Genomic DNA, 14,576 nt, shown 5'->3' with positions numbered 1-14,576 from the left:
TAACATTTAATGCCAGACTGAACTTGCTGTGCTATTCAACAGGATGAATTGCCATAAGGAAGAGTGGCTCCCCAGGTGTATTGTGCCATATGTTACATGGTGTAGCAAGTAAAGAATCCATAGTGTCTGACCCACGACTCGCATGATAACTTCTAACATGTTCCCTGGCTTAGGTTCTGGGAACTCCTTTGATAATTAATGTGTTGCTTCAAGGTAAATAAATTATACAGCTCCAACTGTAGCCAGCATGTGGAGAGAACTGAGGCAGCAAATCCCAGAAATGTTTCAATTGAAAATCTCAAATTCACCTATCTGGAAGAACGTGAGGTGAGCATTTACAAATGCTCAAGACAAAGAAAAGATAACAGAAACTAAGATGATAGGTGAACATCCAGAGATCCATGGAAATGTGAGGTTCAACTGGGAGGTCTTGGTATATTGGGTTTACGTGGCAAGGGTTTGGTAGCAGAGGGCATCCCAAAGTGTTATAGACAGACTGCAGCCTCCATTCCCTGTTTTCAGGGGAGGAGGTGAAAGAGTGTGCATGTGGGGAAGGTGATCTTAGATTGCTTTTAATTTCTCACTGTTCTAATCTGCTAGTGATAGGCAATAAATGATATTAATCTCCCCATGTTGAGCCTATTTTGCCTGCGATGATAACTTGTGAGTGATCTTTCTGTCCTTATCTCAACCCTCAAGTCCTTTCTATTGCATTTTCTCCCCCTTTTCCTTTGGGAAGGGGGAGTGAAAGGGCAGCTATGGTGGAGTTTAGCTGCCCAGCAGGGTAAAACCACCACACTTGGCATTCAACATAGCTCTGAAAATACTCTTCAACATTTCAGGTCAGCATGAGTTATTCTTTTGCTCTCTTGAAGACAGAACACATTAGGTGTTCACTGTGCTAGAACACATGGACTTCCAAAATTAGTTTATTTCCCTAATGCAGGCTTTCCCATTGAAAGGAGAGAGAAGGTGATTTGATCTTTTTGTCTTGGGTGCCACGTAGGGACATTGATGTTATTGTTGTCACTACTTTTGTCCAACATAATTTTTCTAAGATTTCCTTTTCATAGAAATTGCTGGTTCTTGCAACAACTAGAAGGTGAAAAACAATTATTTACATATGATAAACCACTATGAATCTTTATCTTTGAAATGAAATATTATGACAGAATGGTGTAACACAACAGTTTATGCCTTTTCTTGATCATAAATTGGATAAGAATTGGAACAGTTGGACAGCAGCCCATCTCTAGCCACCATCTGCTTGTTATAAAATAGCTGTATGTTGTAATTTTTTTCTTATTTTTATTACTAACACACAATAAAAAAATATATTTAAATAGCATTAAGGTTGTAACACAGACCAACAAAATGGAGATAGTTCATCTGAAAAGTTCCTTTTTTGCAGTTGTTTGGATGTCCTCTTTTGTAACATTTTTGGCATTCTTCTATGTCCTGTGGTTTGCTGCCTTTCAAGCAGGTACCCAGCAGTGATAAGCACCCATCTTTTCTCCATTATGGTATATTTTTAAACCTCTTCATCTTCATTTAATTTTTAATACATTACTGTAATAACTATATCTTTTAATCTTTCAGCTACTAAATCTAGATCCAAATGATTAGGTATGGTACTGTATGTCTAAAATTTTAAATGTCCCATTGGTTTCAGAAGAGGTGGTACCAAGCTGCATACAGTCTCTGCTTTGCTCAATTCTCAGTTCTGCCTGGGTGGGCTACTGATTCCTTTTGGACATTTTGTCCTTCTGTATTATTTTCTTCTTCCTCTGCTTTCAGTAACTATGGAACTATCTCTTACTCTGCAAGGAAGCTCCAGCAATAAGATGCTCAGCTTGATGCTTCACGATGGTTTTCTATTTATTTATTTATTTATTTATTTATTTATTTATTTATTTTGCAGAGAATAATGACCTGCCATGGAGCATAATTCTTACTTGTATGTCATATGCTGTAGTACTTGCTGTTATGTTGTGTAGTTGGCTTCAACTACAAAACTACATAAATAAATAACAAACGTCCAAAGATTCAGTTCAAGCTGCATTGATTGGGTCAACTGATTCCCATGATTCGTATCTTCCGAGCTCATCCATTATTTAGATGTTAGTATAAACACACTGAAATTCTTTCAGACTTCTGCAGCTCCCCACAAGAATGAGCCTAACAAACAGTGCTGTCAGTGTTTTGATTGACAGCCATTCCCCTAGAGATAATAGAATTACATTCCAGCTCTTTCCAGTGAAAGAGCCAGAGGAAGTATGTTTAACATTATCATTGCATTTCACCTTCCAATATTTTCTCAAGTGAAGACAATTTCTTAAAAAAATATTTTTTTTTTTTTTTTTTTTTTTTTTTTTTTTTTCTCAGAGGATCAGATGCTTTCAGAGTGATGGTCAGATGCAAATAAATAAACAAATGTATTTATGGATGATATTCTTTCATTGCAGACAAATCTAAAACCTAGAGTTCTTGTAAGTCCTAAAGGCTTATGTACTGGGGAACATAATGCTTAGGCATGACTTAAGTGACAGCGTAACTTATTATTATCTTTTACAGAACAAATCTTCAGAACATGGCAGTTAAAACCAACAAGTCTTACCCATGAAGTTGTACTTGTTTACTCAGCACCTAGCTGGAATCCCAGGCAATATTTACTTTAGCTAAACCTAATGCTCTGAAGCTGTAAATGCAATCTCAGTTAATATTATGTTCTCTCCTAAAATTGCACTGTTGATGGAAAAACATTGTGCTGTACAAGCCATTAGCAGATCCTGCCTATGGGGTGGGATACAAATAATAGAGGTAAGCAAATTATCTCTTGATTCTTTGCAGTTGGGAGATATTGCTGGTATTTAGAACTATCTGTCCAAGTATAAGCCTGCACTGGTAGTTTTCCAAGTTACTCACATTTAAAATCCAAGGGCTTGTTTAGTACAGTGATGTAATTAAATGCCCAAAGCTAATCAAGATTTTTCAGTACCTTAAAATTAAAGAGTTTTAAAATAATCCTTCAGAAGCTGTGCTGTTTTTACGAAGCTTCTTTTCTGAACCAGTTTATACTCTATCTTCTTGTATCATTTTGTTTGACCTACAGAAGGCTGCATTTTTCTGGGAGTTATCTTGCCTGGGTGTTATCTACAGCCATCACCTTTACCATTTTTCTTCTATTACGTATCATTGATTTGGAATCTTTCACCTTCGAAAATAGTCTTCCCTGTTCCTTCATTGTTATTGTCATCCCTTAGCTGCCCCGCTTCTCTTTCCATCCTTACTCTTCTGTAAAGGCAGTGTTGATCTGCTTCACTTTTTGCTGTTTTGGTTCATTTCTTTGTCACTTTCGTTTCTTTGCATGACATACAAAGCCACCATGGGAAAAAGTGCTGTGTAAATTTCTAAATGTGCCTTACTTATAGTCCAGAGCTCACGTAGTGATATATTTCCTTGTTTATTTGCTCTTATAAGCAAAAATAAATTTCCCTTGGCTTTTCTCAATTAAAAATAAAAATAAAAAAAAATATAAAAAAAATCCCCAATTAAAAATTATTTGTAGTTTCTGGTTAATTTTCTCATTTCTCTTCTCTCTCCTGGTGGAGGTTTAGATTCATTCAAAGTTAAAAAGTGCAAAAGACTTCCACTTTCTACCATTTTCTTATTGTTTTGTTCTCAGTTACCAGGTGCTATTCTTCTTGTCAGCACTAAGTTTTTTACCTCTCTAATTTTTCCATTTGTTGAGGTCTCTCAATTCCTTCTTTGTCTGGCAAGAGTTCTCTTGGTCTTTCATTAAGTTTTCTTTGCCTTTGTCCTCACAACTGAACAATGTTTTCATCCACATATATTGCTTAATTTGATTTCTTCAAAGTAGTATTTGGGTTTTGCCTTCACTATAACCAGGTTATCCAACCCAAAGATCATGGTGTCTTTTTAAAAGACAGCTGAAGACCTTATTTGACTTGGGCAACTAAGGTTTCCTCACTTCAACACATCAGGGGAAGGTTAGAAACCTTCTGTTATAGTGGCATAGTAATAACCCTGTATTGCACTATTTAATGCAATCTTTTGCAGGGCTATATTCAAGCAGGGTCACTTGTCTGTCTTCACACAATTCTTACATTCACTGTCTGTGGTACTAGAAGAGTCTACACAAAGACTTCTTTTCTTGCACTGCAAAGCTTGTGTGAAACAGGGAATATACATATAAAGCAAGTAAATATGAACAGTGCCAAGTGCCAGTGCAACTGCAGAAGGGGAGAGGGGGAGAGAGGAAAACAGGACATTCCTCTCTGCCTTGTAGATCTGCATTCTATAACTTTATTTGGCAAATCAAAGCTGTATCTGCCATGTCTTTTTTTTTATTATTATTTTATTTTTTTTATTATTATTTGTTTTTCTTCAACTGTTTTAATTTTAATCTTCTCCTTCAATTTTTGTAGTGGTTATGTGGACTTTTCAGCAGTCTTCTCTGGCTATTCCAGTACACTTCATTTGAATAAATACCCATTTCCATTTCTTTCATTATGAGGAACAAGAAAATGGATGTATCCAGATTTAACCCATTCCCCCATCACTATTATGCCATGTGAAACATATTCCTCTATCATGTTTTGAGGTTGGGCTTTCTTCTCACTGTACTTTCTTGTTTCCTTCCACTAGATGTAATTATAATTCTTGTATGAATGACCCTCACACTTGATTTGGAATGACTGGACTGGGCATCAATTTCCAATCAATTGTGCCAACTTACTTTAATTTCCCTTGTCATCATTCCCACTTTTTATGTTCTCTAAAATTAGACTGGACACCCTTTAGAGTAGGAGATTGATGGACCTATTTGAGCATCTAATAGGAAAAGGCCTTGGCATACAGTGAAACTTCTTGCTGTAGCAGAGTGTCAGTACAAATAAATAACAGTTTTCATTATCTCAATGGTGTTAATTGCTCTGAATCTTATAAGACAGTCTCAGTTTTGTTTTCCAACTTGCCTTTCTTTTGCTGACAGAGAAAATAAACAGGAAAAATATATCTCCATGGCCCCAGGAAACAAAACCAGACAATTTTCCATTAGTTAGCTGGTACTTGTTCTTTCATTAACTAAATGCAATAATGTGCTATACATTACATTAAAGGACCTTATCTGGATTTATGTACTGAGAGGCTTATTATTTATAACAGTCAGAGATGAATTACCATTTAAATAATGGCTTATTCATTAATATATGCACTGAAGTACATAGTCATGTTATGGAAGAGCTCAAACAATTATTATGCTCACTAATAATATCTCATAATGAGCTGGCACTTGATATGCTATTGACCTTTCAGTAGTCTCTGAAAATTTTTAAGGATGGGAGAGGTGTGAGGTCTCGTAGCACTTTTTCTCCACAAATACAGTTCCAAAAGAAGTGATTAAGAGGTGTATCCATGTTCATTTCAAGGAATAATAGTAATGGGTGGTATTTATTTCTCTCATTAGAGAAATAACCAGGCAGGACAATCAGACCCATAAGACCACAGCTGAAGAAACAGCATTGTTAAATGTAATGAATAACAGATTAGATTTATGAGTCTGATTCTTTTCATCAAAAATAATATTATTTTAATCAGAAGTGAAATAAAGGGATACTTTCTTCTAATTTACATTTAATATTAAATGTTGAAATTGCTTTCTCCTCATTTGTTTCCAGTCTATGAAGACCTGATATTTGCAAGGTTCCTGAGGGCTTGCAGACCTGCAAAGTTAATCCAAAGTTAGATCAGTCTGTGAGAGATCCAAGGCTCCTGCTCTTTGTAGGCAATGGCCTGTGTCTGTAGCAGACTTCTCTTCCTTCTTCCCCTACTGTTTTGTCTTCACTGCTTAGATTGGAAACTCAGCTCGGTGATCTGACAGCTCAAAGCCTGTGATTTCCCACAAAGCTACACATCAATATCCAAACTCTAAAATATGAAAAAAATGAAAGCCAGTCTTTTTATTCCTATGTTCAGTTCCAATATACCTATACAAAGACCTACTTGTCCACCATCTTAGTGCAACATCAGTAACTTTGACATGACAAGATTCATTTCCCTTGAGGAATCTGTGGATAAATATAAGGTACGTCAGATCTCAGTAGCCACCTCAGACCTCAAGCATTAAGTCTCCCGGCAGATGAGCTCAGCTTCCCTGAAGCTATGAATTACAGCTGGAAAGAATGAGCAAAATTTCTGGTCACCCAAGCCTAGGAGAATTTCAAATTCAAATTTAAAGATAAAACAGGAGGTTCCTGTCTTTCAAAAACTGCCTGCTCAAGATATATTGTTTGACATATTTCTAATTCTATTTAGTGTGGCTGATGTTTACTTCTCACCAATTCTTCTTTTGTTTGCTGTCCCTAATATGAAAAAGTGATCCTTCTTGCCTTGGGAATGTTGAAGCAATTTTGTTTCAAAGTTCTGGAAACTTCCTGTCTTACCAAAGGTTTCCATATTGCATTTTTCAATATGTAGCATGGGCCTCAGGTACTTTCATCTTACATGTGCATCAGCATTGCTTTTGTGAATCTGATCTTTGTCTTAGTTTTGTTAGAGATACCAAACTCTCCTTCAAGAAAATTGTGCTTCACTAGTAAGTATTTCTTGCAGTCACCAACAGTATTAATATACATATAACAAACATGCAAGCAAGAAAGAAGTTATTCATAAGCAAATTCTTCATGGATGTTTAAATTATATATTTATATATATATACACATACATATCATCATCCATAGAATCATCATAGAGTGGTTTTGGTAGGAAAGGACCTTAAAGATCATCTAGTTCCAATCCCCCAGTCATTGGCAAGGATGCCAATTAGATCAGGTTATTATTGATCCTATTGAACCTATTAGATCAGGTTCCTCAAAGCCCCATCCAACCTTACTTTGAACACTGCTAGGGGTGGGGCACCCACAACTTCTATACACATACACAAAATGCACACAACATTCAAAAACGCTGTCTCAGAGAATGCAAGGGTTTTCAAAGGACTTTGAGAAAGAGAAACTCAGGGAGAGCAATGTGGTCACCACTTTCTGAGCCAGAGGTTAACATACAGAGGATCAAGGCTCAAGCATGCAGCTCTGGATGCTGCTGAAGGATGAATTCTTTGACTAGCAGAGTTTGCATATGTAAACATGTAGAGTGGGAATGTCATCTAAGAAACCTTGAGGAAAAAATAGTTACAAGTAAATGGTCTTCATTTTCTACAGCTTAAAAAAGGACTATTCACAGAATCACAGAATGGTTGAGGTTGGAAGGGATCTGGAGATCATGTTTTCCACTCCCCCTTCCCCCCCTCCCTGCTCAAGCAGGGTCACCAAGAGCACAGGATCAAGTCCAGGTGAGTTTTAAATATCTCCAGAGAAGGAGACTCCACAATCTCTTTGGACAACTTGTTTCAGCATTCAGTCACCATTACAGTAAAGCTTTTCCTCATATAGAGATGGAACTTCCTGCATTTCAGTTAGTGGCTGTGTGTCCATTGCTTCTTGTCCTGTTGCTGGGGACCACCAAAAAGAGTCGAGCCCCATTATCTTTACATGCTTGTTTAACATAATATATACATTTATAAGATCCCTTCTCAGCCTTCTCTTCTCCAGGCTTAATGGGCCCAGCTCTCTCAGCCTTTCCTAAAAAGAGAGATGCTCCAGTCCCCTAGTCATCTTTGTAACTCTCCTCTGGACTTTCTCCAGGAGTTCCATGTCTCTCTTTTACTGGGGACCCCAGAACTGCATACAGTAAGTGTCCAGAAAGTGTACAGTGGTCTGGACACTAGTCCAGTAGCTTGTCCTACTAAGAAAAGGTTGATAAGACATAATATAGCAATCTGTTTACAAAGAGCAAAAATGTTAGCATTTTAGACGCATCGTATTTTTGATGTACATTGCTCTATCCCTATTAAAGCTCATGGAGCTGTAAGAAATATGCCAGCTGCAATGTTCTTGTTTTGTTTTAGCACTCTTACATAAAGTGCATTTAAAACAAACTAGCAAAACTCTAAGTACTGAGAAAAAAAAAATAAAAATACAGAGAAGTTTTTATATTTTAGGACTATACATGCCCTCCTACTCTGTGTGTACACACACATATATGTACATGCAAATGCACCTCACCACCCACAACAAGCCTCCAATTTTTTTCCCTCCTGCAGTATAAAAATCCCAGCCTGATTTTCTTCAAGCATTGTTATTAAAAAAATGGCTCTAGGGCAGTGAATGCCAATTTTCATCTCTCGGCAAATGTTTATAGCCAAGATGTAAACCCCTGAAAACAGGGGTTTATAATTTAAATGCTGACACAATCTTAACTAGAGCAATGGGAACGCTGTTGCCATAATAACTGCCATTCTCTGGAAAGTATTTATGGCAAGGCTTCAACCTTTCTTAAAGCAGAAATTCAGGCCTTTGGCTACCATTGACTGTGGGTAATGGCAGTGAGATTCAGATTCCTGGGGATGGAGCCATCAGTACTCAGAAAATTAAGCCATTTCAACATGTCTGTTAACTTGTTCATGACCTAAGGATGTGTTTGATCCTGCATCCCTAAAGCCAATGGAAGTTTTATTTTCCAGTGTTTTGAAAAAAACGCAGATATTGTGTCCCTCAATATCACCTTCTTTTGTTCCTATCAGGACCTTCAAGTAAAACCTGTTTATATATCCGTCTTCCCTAATTGAAACCAGAATATATTTCTCTGCCTCCCACTTAAACAATCCTGAAATTAATACGTTTTTACACCATAAAAACTACAATGTTACAATTCTGTAAATATACTGAAGGAAAGACTGCATATGAGGTTAAATAATGATCTCTTTTATAAAGACATACATGTTTTCCAAATATCTTTTGTTCTTTCTCTCCTTCACTGTTTCTCTCATCCTCCCCCCGGCCCCCCCCCCCCCATATTGTCCTTTTCCTTCTTCTCATATACCAAACAAAAATAGTGACAGTCTTTAGAACATATGAAATAAGGAGGATGGAAATGTCTTACATATGAAAATATCATATAACTAATGTCTAAAAAGGAATATAATTACATGAAAGTGTAGTCTCATTCAATTATACTTCAAAAAATTTTTTTTGATTGGTCTCAAGGTGTTATGAAAATGTCTCATATCCATACATATCCACACATAAATGCAATATGAAAACAATATATAATAATGCATCATTCTAAGCAATATGCTATCCTATTGGTGAAGTTTTCTTGTTCCCAAATGCTCTGGCCTCAAGTCTCTAACACCAGTATATGTCTTGCCATGTCAAAAGCCAGCACTAAAGTTAATGGGTCCAGTTGCCAAAAGATTTTACAAGCTCAGAGGCACAGATAACTCTAGAAAACTTCTGATACCTTCTTCCTGACTCTCCAAGAGCAGAGCTGAATTGTTTCTTTGCCTGTGTTATCAAATCTTGCCTTATTGGTAGCCAGTATAAATTAGAGCAGCTTTCAATCTGTTTTCATTTGTGATGGAGAGATTAGATATTGTATTTCAACTTTAGGATTTTTGGCATCTTAAGCTGATTGCTGTCACCTTTCTCCTAACTTGAGCTACTTTAAGGAGAACAAAGAAATTTAGGTACTGGGGACACAATGGTATAAAGAAATATCACATTGCCACTTCAATTCAGCAAGCTGTCCCTTGTGGATATGTGATTGGCTTTTTTGTGGCCTAGGTAATATAGGATGAGGTAATGGAGAAAAACATGCCAAATTAGTTTCAAATTGTAAAATGGAAGAAACAGCAAGTTTCTTTCAGATATATAGCAATACTCTATAAGAGGAATGGTTCCTTCATGAAAACATTCTGATGCTTTGTGAGCCCCATGAGAGTTTATATACAAAACTGAAGGCTTGCACACATTTCAGAGCATGCTTGCAGCTCTGAGTTTGAATTTTGAGTTATAACTGTCATTTGTAATAGTACTTTCCAGCTTATAGTACCATTGTAGGGTAAGACAAACAAGATTAAAGTGTTTTTTAACCAAGGATTTGCCCATTCAGTGGATTAACAAAACTGAATTCTTTAAGGAATGCCACTTTGAAATTTCATGCCAGCATGAAATTCACCCTTAACCAGGCATTCCTGTCTTTTTACGGAGTCTACAAATTTTATTATTTTTAGTTCTTTCAGAAATAGAAATGAGCATTTGAGTTAGTTATATACACGTTTTCTCCAAAGATGTAAGGAGGATCAAAGTTGTCATATGAGCTTATTTCTTCTTTGTAGGTGAGCTTCATAAAGACATTCCAGGGGTCACATTTATCAGGTCAAATAATTTTTAGAGTACGTTGAAGTGACTCACATTATTCAGGAATGTATCTTAGCCAGCTGCTAGAAAATGCTGAAGAATAAAGTATGTCTGAAATTCTATGTTTCTCTAGGCTTTGGTACTCCTCTGCAGCCATGAGTGAGGTTCTTTTGTGTACCCACTAGCTGAGTTCAGGCATTCAGGGTGTTGTTTTGAGTATTCAACATAGGTTGATACTTTCTTCCCATAAAAATGCCTCAGTCATGATCTGTTGTCTAGTTTTACACCATACCAACCCTACACCTACCCATTGGAACAATGCTCCTGTGCAAGAAATGGTGTGAAGTTTGAGGGAAGAAAAGTAAGAAAAAGAGGCTAACTATGAGACAAGGAGATATGTCCACTGTGGAAAGTTCCCATGTTTCAGTTTTTCTTCCAATATTGCTAATACATTTTATCCTAACACTGTTACATGGAAAATACATATTCTAAGTACGCCCCTGGGAAAGAACTATTTTAGCTTCCCCTCATCTTCAGCAGAGTGTTTTGCCTATTAGATTACAGAAATAGACTCCCCTTTGCAATTTTCTTTGCAGGCCAAACAAATTCCACATTCCTGGTTTCACAAAAATGGCACAGCTTCAACAAAAGCCATGTGGCTAGGGCACTTTCTGACGAGATGTGAGCGGTGGATTTGTATCGACTCAGGCTGATGAGGGTGCAGTGTATCAGTTTTCAGGGTAAGCAGAATACTATAGTTTCAGCAGAACATGACAGTATCCTTTCTGACTAGTTTTTGGCTGGAGTTGAATACCATTCTGTGCTCCACTCAGAGTATTCTGCAAAAATTGAAAAGGTTCAGAAATTGTTAATTGGCTCTTGTCCTCATGAGTGTCAGTGCAAAGGGCCTTGTTTGGCAATCCCAAATAACACACAGAGGAGATAGGTGTCAAATTACTCAACTCAGCTAAGATGGAGAAAATTCTCATTTCTTGCCAGAGTAGAGAAGTTGTTTGAAGTAAATTCTCTTGCAAGGTATATGTCTCTCAGCTGTCTATGTGATTACATGAAAAAAAAGAAAAAAAAAAAAAAGAAAAAAAAAAGCTGTGATAGTTTGTGGCTTGCTATTATGAAGAAAGGCAAGTAAATTTCAACTAAGTAGTACATAAGGAATCTGAAGTCTTCTGAGCTCTCTGTTTTTATTAAAACTAGTTTATATGAGGCTAGGAAATGATTAGAGAGAGATTTGATATACACTAAAACTTATGGGTCCTGAGTTATTCTGTAGTTTATTCAGCAAGGCCACCACAATTTCCTTAGGGTGCATTTTATTTTAAACGTTAAGAAGGAGAAAGAATAATATACTTCCTCCTTTTCCCAATTTGTTTAATAGCTGTAATTTAAACTACTGAAATCTTGATTAAGGATTTCAGAATGTGGAGTTAAAAAAAGCCAAGGGGTAGAGTCAAGAAACTTCAAACACCTTAAAAAAATATCTTATTTTTATAAAAAGAATTAAGAATTTGAATTAATTGATGCTTTTCCCCAGGGATAATCTATGAGATTTTATCAGGCTTCATTATGTTCTAACTTCATTTTTGAACCTTGAAAAACAGTGAGAGTCTCCTAGCCTTTCAAACACAGAGGTTAGAAAAAACAGCCAAGTGTGAAACTCACTAGTGTTTGCTATGAAACTTGTATACAGAAAAAATAAATAAATAAAATAAATTAAAAAGTATTTTTACTTGGGCACAACTGTGCTCTGTAGCATGAGCTACATTATATTCCTGATCCTTTAAAACCAAGTCTGTAATCCATTCTTGTATTTTTCAAAGAAATTGTGCATAAGATGTTTGCATTTTAAAATCAGCTTATATCCAGACCATGGGGAAGGAGTAAACTGCTTGAAAATGACCTGTGAAAGATGTGATCGTGGCTGAGTTCTGCTTTCATGAAACATTTCCTGCAGAGAGCATTCTTTGCATCCTAGGCTGGGTCTGTGTGGAAGAGAGGGGCCTGCAGCTAGTTACTACAGTCTGAGAAAAGAGCGTCACACTGCATCCCTGTCACTGCTGTATGACATACTGCATGCTGCAGCACACACATTGTTTTTCTTACTTGGCATTTTTTCTTTTTGTTCTTTAAACACCTCATTCAGCATCTGTGTTTGTCCAGGAATGATTGTTGAAAGAAACATGGAGATAAATGCAATTAAACTTGTTGGGTATACTGAAGACTGGTTTATTTTAGGAAAGATCACCTAAGTCTTCATTCATATTATTCTCAGTTTAGAGAGAACATGTATACTGTTATATAATTGTGCATTTGTGTTACATGTTTCCTCAGAAGCTCCTATTAAGATTTCTATTTTAACAAGGACTGTTGCTTTTATGTAGTCAATGATACTGTGATTGTTGGTCTCCAAACACTCTAGAACCAAAAAGACTAACAAAGCAGAACAAATCCACCCTTCTCTTTCTCAAGACAGTTGAAAAGGAAATAAGCAAATTAATATAAGCTAGCTGCAAAAGCAGGAAAACTGGAAAACTCTCTATTATCTGAATATCTGAAGTATCTTCAGATACCTTTTTATTTTTATTTATTTATTTATTTATTTCAGTGAAAGAGAGCACTTCCAGTCAACAGTGGTCATTTCTACCTTTTATCCTTTGCTCTGACTCAGTAGGAATCAATGCTATCATTTCACTAGCCCTGCACATGGGGAAATACTTTGTGATTCACCTTTTCATGGGTAGACTTACTCCAGGTTTTCACAAGGATACGGCAAATGCCTGACCCTACACACATCCTTATGCCTACCTTTCTATCAAAATAACTCTCTACATTCAAGCAAGCAAATAAATCCAATGATTTTTCATTTCATTACACCTTAGAGTACCTAAATAAAACAGCTTCTTTGAGAAAGTTTACTAAACATGTGGAAGGTATGGGACAAACATATTATTAGTTCCCTTTCAAAGCTATCTGTTCTTTTACTTCGGCACCTCCACCCTGAGCTGTTCAAGATCCATAATGAACCCTCTCTTACTGTGTGGGCCTCTGCGGTTTATTTGATTTGGAGCAGTCTAGGCTGAATGCTGGCAAGAAATTAAAAAAAAATGAATGTAGGTAAAATAACACCACATTTTTGTCTGTTGTTAGAGAATCTCTCAGGTCACTAAAAATATTCTGAACACCCACTCCAGGATTTAATTTTTGCTTGAGATTCACTAAAATAATAAAAAAGTTTTCATATCAACAAAAGAATATTTAAATATCATTAAGATTTTTACAGAAATCTACAAAAGCATGGAAATGCCCAATTAAGGCAGAAATGAACCATATGGACTTGGATGTGATAAGTAGTAAGCAAGCTGTTATAGTGACACCCTGCTGTGGTTAGGTGTGGAACACATATGCCCCTCTTAGGCTTTATCTACAGATGTTCTTACTTTGTAGCTCTGTTTGTTCTATCAGATATGAAAAGACTGAAATAGAGAGGGTGGGTGAGATTTTTTGTTTCCTCTTCCTTGGTTCCTTTTTTCATATCTGAATTTATAAATATTGTTGAACATACTCATATGGAGTCACATTGGTCCAGAAAGCTGTTCTCTGCTTGCACACTTGTTCACAGAGTTCAATGAACACAATAGACAAAACTGCTGCTCTGCTGGAAGACAAGAAAATCTATGGAAAAAGTGGTAGTTACTCCATTTCTTCAACCTCATCCTCGAATTCAATCTGGAATATAAAATCAGTTAAGCATAAATTATTGGGCTTCTTGCCAAGATAATCCATTGAAATTCTGTGGCTTGGGGGAAAAACAGCAAAAAAAACTCCTTTGCTCTCTTCTGGCTATCAGTTCCATCACTGGAGTTCCAACAAGGATTCATGGAGGCATAGCTCATTTGTTAGCAGCCTGCTATAGGAACAGCCTCAAGAATATAAAAATTTTACTTCTGGCTGTATGTCAGCATACTTATCAAGTGAAACTTTACAAATGTAGATCGATGAATATATTCCAAAAGTACCTTTCCATGTGCGAAGAAAATAACTCTGGTTTACACATAAATTCATGGGTATCATACTAACATTTATGCCAATTGTTTCTTCCTTTATATGAATCTTATTGTTTAGTATCTCCAAGGTTTCTCTTTATGCACCCTCTCCCACTCCCTTCCTCCAACTTTTTATTTTTCTCAATAGTTAGCAAGTACTCAAATACTGGGAGCAGGATGTAGCAAAACACCCTTGTACTGAATGTGCTGAATGTGCCTACAATTCTTTCTTTCTTTC

Source organism: Oxyura jamaicensis, chromosome 2 (assembly GCF_011077185.1).
Source record: "Oxyura jamaicensis isolate SHBP4307 breed ruddy duck chromosome 2, BPBGC_Ojam_1.0, whole genome shotgun sequence".
NCBI lineage: Eukaryota > Metazoa > Chordata > Aves > Anseriformes > Anatidae > Oxyura > Oxyura jamaicensis.
Note: the sequence above shows the minus strand (reverse complement) of the source record.